The sequence below is a fragment of the Nicotiana tabacum genome, chromosome 12 (assembly GCF_000715075.1).
Source record: "Nicotiana tabacum cultivar K326 chromosome 12, ASM71507v2, whole genome shotgun sequence".
NCBI lineage: Eukaryota > Viridiplantae > Streptophyta > Magnoliopsida > Solanales > Solanaceae > Nicotiana > Nicotiana tabacum.
This window is the reverse complement of record NC_134091.1, coordinates 95,187,801-95,193,921: the sequence shown is the minus strand read 5'-3', so window position 1 is coordinate 95,193,921 and position 6,121 is coordinate 95,187,801.

Here is a 6,121-nt window from a genome sequence, read left to right as displayed (position 1 = left end):
AATATCGAGTGCAGTCGTCAATAAAAGTAATAAAATACTTTTTCCCACCTCGAGATGGTGTCGACTTCATATCACAGATGTCAGTATGAATTAAGTCTAAAGGATTTGAATTCCTTTCAATAGACTTATAATGATGTTTTACAAACTTAGACTCAACACATATTTGACATTTTGATTTATTACACTCGAATTTAGGCAACACTTCTAAATTAATTAACTTTCGCAAGGTTTTGTAATTGACATGTCCTAAACGAATATGCCATAAATCATTTGACTCTAATAAATAAGAAGAAGCTGCAATTTTATTCATACTGTCAACAACCATTACATTTAGTTTGAAGAGGCCCTCTGTGAGGTAGCCCTTTCCAACATATATTTCATTCTTTCTTACAACAACTTTATCAGAAACAAATACACATTTGAATCCGTTCTTAACAAGCAAAGAAATAGAAACTAAATTCTTCCTAATAGTAGGAACATGAAGAACGTTGTTGAGCGTTAAAACCTTGCCGGAAGTCATCTTCAGGAATATCTTCCCATAACCTTCAATCTTGGCTGTTGCTGTATTTCCCATGGAAAGCTCTTCTTCGGGACCAGCAGTAGAGTAAGTCGCAAATGCTTCCTTGACAGCACAAACATGTCGAGTGGCTCCAGAGTCAATCCACCACTCCTTCGGATTTCCAACTAGGTTGCATTCCGAAAGCATTGCACACAGATCATCAATGTCATCCTTCTTCTCCACTATGTTGGCCTGTCCCTTCTTCTTATACTTTTTCGGAAGACGACAATCAGGGGCTTTGTGACCGATTTTTCCACAATTGTAGCAGCTGCCCTTGAATTTCTTTTTGTTCTGCTCCTTAGTCTGTCCAGAAGACCTCATTCTCTTCTTACTTTTTGGAGCAGTCTCCTCAACGATATTAGCTCCCATGATCGTTGAATTTCACCGAGACTTCTTCTCGGCTGTTTTGTTGTCTTCCTCAATCTTGAGACGAATCACAAGATCTTCCAACTTCATTTCTTTGCGCTTGTGCTTAAGATAATTCTTGAAATCTCTCCACGAAGGAGGCAATTTTTCAATCATTGCAACCACTTGAAATGCTTCATTCACGATCATACCTTCAGCAATAAGGTCATAAAAAATAAGTTAAAGCTCCTGAACTTGGGTTCCAACAGTTTTACTGTCTATCATTTTATAGTCTAGAAACTTGGCAACTATGAACTTCTTTAAGCATGCATTTTCAGTCTTGTATTTCTTCTCAAGTGCGTCCCATAATTCTTTCGAAGTATTCATCGCACTGTACACATTGTACAAGTCATCCTCTAAAGCGCTTAAGATATAGCCTTTGCAAAGAAAATCTGCCTGCTTTTACGCCTCAACAATCATGAATTTCTCGTTGTCCGACATGTCCGCAGCAGGCACTGGAGGTTCTTCGCTAGTGAATATTTGCATATCAAGTGTGGTAAGCCAGAAGAACACCCTTTGCTGCCATCCTTTGAAGTTGGCGCCGAAAAATTTCCCCGGTTTCTCTGCCGGTGGAACAGCAGTCCGGCTTGATGAGGCTATTGTCGTTGCCGCAATAGTCGCAGAAGAATTTCCGTTATCAATTGCCATTTCTCACTGTAAACAACAGAAGAGTTCAATTAATAGCAAAATCAGAACAGTAAATAATACTGTTATTAACAAAAATAGTATGTATAATAAATAAAACCAAAGTTTTTATATACTGTTTCACAGAAAAACGATGAAGTTTTTATGTTCTTCAAATCGTTTTACGAATTTCAATACTCTGATGAAGTTTTTATATCTTCAAATCAGAATAGTAAAATTCAGAAGGAGTAGAAAATCACACAATTTTTAATCTCCACAAACAAAATACAGAATATAAAAAAAAATTTCCTTAAGATTGTTATTATTCTGTATTGCTGTAATAAACAATTTAACTTTATGAAAAAATAAAACAGAAAGTTAGTAATACTTGTTTAACGAAATAGATTTTGGAAAACAAAAAACAGTATATGAATAAATCGAGCCCACTGAATACACAGTGTGTCCTTAAGAAAATTATTCCCCTCAAGTACCCGAGGTGCTGGAATATATCTTTCCAGGATAGAACGATTTAACTCACCAGTGTATTGGTATCAAAAACTCTGATGAACTTCGAACCACTCAATGGTCGTAAAACATACTGGAAAATATTGTGCATAAGAAGAAGAAGAAGAAGCTCAAAAAATTTCGTAAAGAAAGATTCTGGGATTCAAACTCTATTTATAGAGTTGATGGCATTGTTTCTGGCATTGGAAAGGGGTGTTTGAAATATTGCGGGAAAAATATATTTAAAATAATCCGAAAAAGAAAACGGGCCTGACCGAACCGGATCGCGGGTCATGGGTTATTCCGGATTGATTTTTTCGTTAATTAATTAATTAATTGAAAGAAATTTTTTTCAAAAAGATTAATAAATCAATCTTTGACCAAATCCGAAGCCGAAGCCGAAGCCGAGCCGAGCGAGCGACGACGACGACGGTGCGAGGCTTGTCTTTTTCTTAACTCTTTAAGAGCTAGAAGAAGAGCAATTATATATATACCCATCAAAAGCCTTTTTTTCTTCCGATATGGGACAATGTCCCTTTTCCAAGGGAAACTCAAATATTTCATTTTCCCTCCATTTCTCATTCACCTTCTTTAAGCTACACAAGCTTAAAATCCCAACACTCACTTCTGACTCTAATACTTTATAGAGGTTGATTAAAGCACTAATGTAAGTGTGTAGATTTGAATGTAACTTTATTGGGTCATAATCTGTATAAAATTTGCTTGGATCAAGATGGAAAGATTAATTTGAGTTACGATAAGACATTATTTACTATAAGCCATAACCCACCCCTATCTAACTCAAATTTTGTATAACGTCTCATTTATTTGTTTGTTTGTTTTATAATTTTTTTAATTACAAAATCTAACTATCAAACAAATTTCTTTTATTTATCGTGACTATATTAACTAATTAACCAAACCCAAAAAATAATTATTTTTAATATTTTTCTAAGTTTTCTTATAGATCAATTTGGTTTATTAATTGCCCCAACTGGCTAATCTACTATACACACATACACACACACACACACACACACACACACACACACACACACACACACACATATATATATATATATATATATATATATATATATATATATATATATATAAAGTTAGGAATGAAAATTAGACTAGGATTACCATTTATCTTTTTTCTCATGTTTTTGGGTTTTTTGGGTCCAAAAATCCTCATTCCTTCAATGGGACTCTTTAAAATTAAATACACTTAATCTTTGTATGTTACTCTTCATTAAATCATTAAATCATTTTCATTCAAATTTTTTTATAATTCAACATTAATTATCCTATTTATTACATCTCATTATGTCTCAAGAGTTACAAAAAACCCTTCATATCTATTTGCCTTTTTCTTTTTTTAAAAATAAGCTCTTCAACTCCCTTATGATTACATTCCGTATCTTCACCTTCTCTATATAATAATCTCATACCTCCATTGTTTTGTGTAACCCTCGCAAATTTCGAGTCTGACCATAGTCCATAAAATGTGAACAAGACTCTCACTCTCAACTAACATGCCAGGGAGCATCGCCAGCTCCTTAAAATTGTCCTCACTTTTCACTTAAACACTCTATTTTAAGTCCGTTTCATTTGAACACTCCAACCATATCTCAAATGTGTCGTTTAAACACAAAATTCATAAGTAGCCAACCATATAAGACGCGTGTAATTCACTCGCCAAAGTGATGAATAAAAGGGGGATATGTGGATTTAACTTGGACAAATCTTTTTTTTAAAAAGAACCTTTTTAACAAGAACCCTATGCCGCCCTTAGTTATCTCCCCCCCCCCTTCCATTTTCATCTGCCAAAACGAAAAAACATAGGTACCATTTTTGGATTTTCAGATCTGGGGAAGGGAGAAATTTATGTCAATATTTTTTCTTTCTTTTTTGGGTTGAAAATCCCTTCTTTTAGCTAACTAGAGAAGAAAAAATCTGAGTTGAGAAAAAAAGGGAAGAAACAAAAAAGAATCCAGCGATTCTAACAACCACCGGCCATTGCTCATTTCCTTTCCCCCTTCATCTTTATTATTCTGTTTCGTTGTTGTTTTAACTGATAAAAGAGCAGAACTGAAAGAAGTGACCGGACATTTAATAATTCGGCGGCTACCATTAAAATTGGCGATATTTATCACCATTTCTGGTGTTCCATCGTTATGGTATCGGCGATTCGTTCGTGTTCTATCTATTACTGATTTCGTGATTAATGTGTAAATGTTAAAACCTTGATAACATATTACTGTTGCTTATCGCCTCTTTGGACCTGGTCGGAATTCTAATTTTTCCGGCGATCTCCATTAATCCTGGCAATAAAATTTAAGATAACAAGGTGATAGTGGTGAACTGGCGGAGGGATAAAGAGAGAGGAAGGGGGTGACGTGGATGATGATGTGTCAAAGAATAGGAGGAAAAAGAAAGTAAAAAAATAAAAAATAGAAATACTGATCTCTCGCGCTTGGGAAAATAATGTAATACACGCACTATGCCACATCATCAAATTGTGTTTAAATGACACATCTGAGATATGGTTGGAGTGTTCGAATGAAACAGACTTAAAATAGGGTGTTTAAGTGAAAAGTGATGACAACTTTAAGGGACTGCCGATGTATTTGGCCTTTATTTTATTGTTTTTTGTTTTGGCCTTTTTACTTTTTTTTCTGTTAAGTACTACTATATTTTTTTTCTTTCTTTGTACATTGCATGTTATCAACTAAATTAATTTAAAAGATACTACTTATTGTTATGAAGTATCACGACCCAAAATCTAACTAGTCGTGATGGCACCTAACCCAACCCGCTAGGTAAGCCAATTACCAACTATCCAATTTCAATGAATTTAATAAGGCAATTAATTAAAAGAAAATAGATAAAACCAATACATTTTCCCAAGAACTGGTAGTATAAATCATGAGCTTCTAAGAATAGAGTTTACAAAGCTGGTATGAAGTAAATACATCATCTGTTTGAAAAGTACATAAACAGAGTTTTATGAATCTAAGTCTATCATGAACAAGGGCAACTGCAACCAGAACGCAGGCACATCTTCAGATCCAGCTCCCAACAAATACAACAACATCAACAACCAACATCTGCACGCAAGGTGAAGAAGTATAGTATGAGCACAACCGATCCAATGTACTCAATAAGTAACAAACTTAGCCTTAGGTTGAAAGTAGTGACGAGCTTGTACCAAGGTCAGGGTCCACACCAATATCCAGTAATATATCATAACAATAAAATTAAGGCAACACAAAGAATAACTCAATAATAAAATGCTCGGCTCGTTCACAGTTTTCAAAAAAATAAATATTTTCTTTTCAAGTATAATAGTAAAACTCAATTCTTTTCACTGAAATCAACAAAATATGAGTAATTCTGAAAACTATAATTTTTTCCAAAACCTTTCTTCCACAATAGGAAATTTCATTTTCAAATGGCATGAGGAAAGTACATCTCTATGCCTACATGTCAATGTGCATGCCAATGCAATGCAACATAGTGATAAAACCATATACATACTCTTAGAGTATCAATAAACTCAGTCCTCCCAGTCACTTAATCCTCTCAGTCACCCAGTTCTCCCAATCACTCTGTCCTCTCAGTCACTCAATTCTCCCAATCACTCAATCCTCACAGTCACTCATGCCTCATAGTCACTCAATCCTCCCAAATCACTCGGCACTCGCACTCGGCACTCGCACTCAGTAGGTACCTGCGCTCACTAGGGGTGTGTACAGACTCCGAAGGGGCTCCTTTAGCCCAAGCGTTATAATCTACACGGACAACTCACGTGCTATAATATCAATATCTATATCCGCACAGACAACTCACGTGCTATAATAAAGCCAATATGGTCTGCTGCGGCATGCAGCCCGATCCCACAATTATCCTCACAATCAGGCCCTCGGCCTCACTCAGTCATCAATATCTCCAGTCTCTCGGTCTCACAATGTCAGGAAAATAACCCTAAAATGATGATATGATGTATCGATAAATAACAACAGA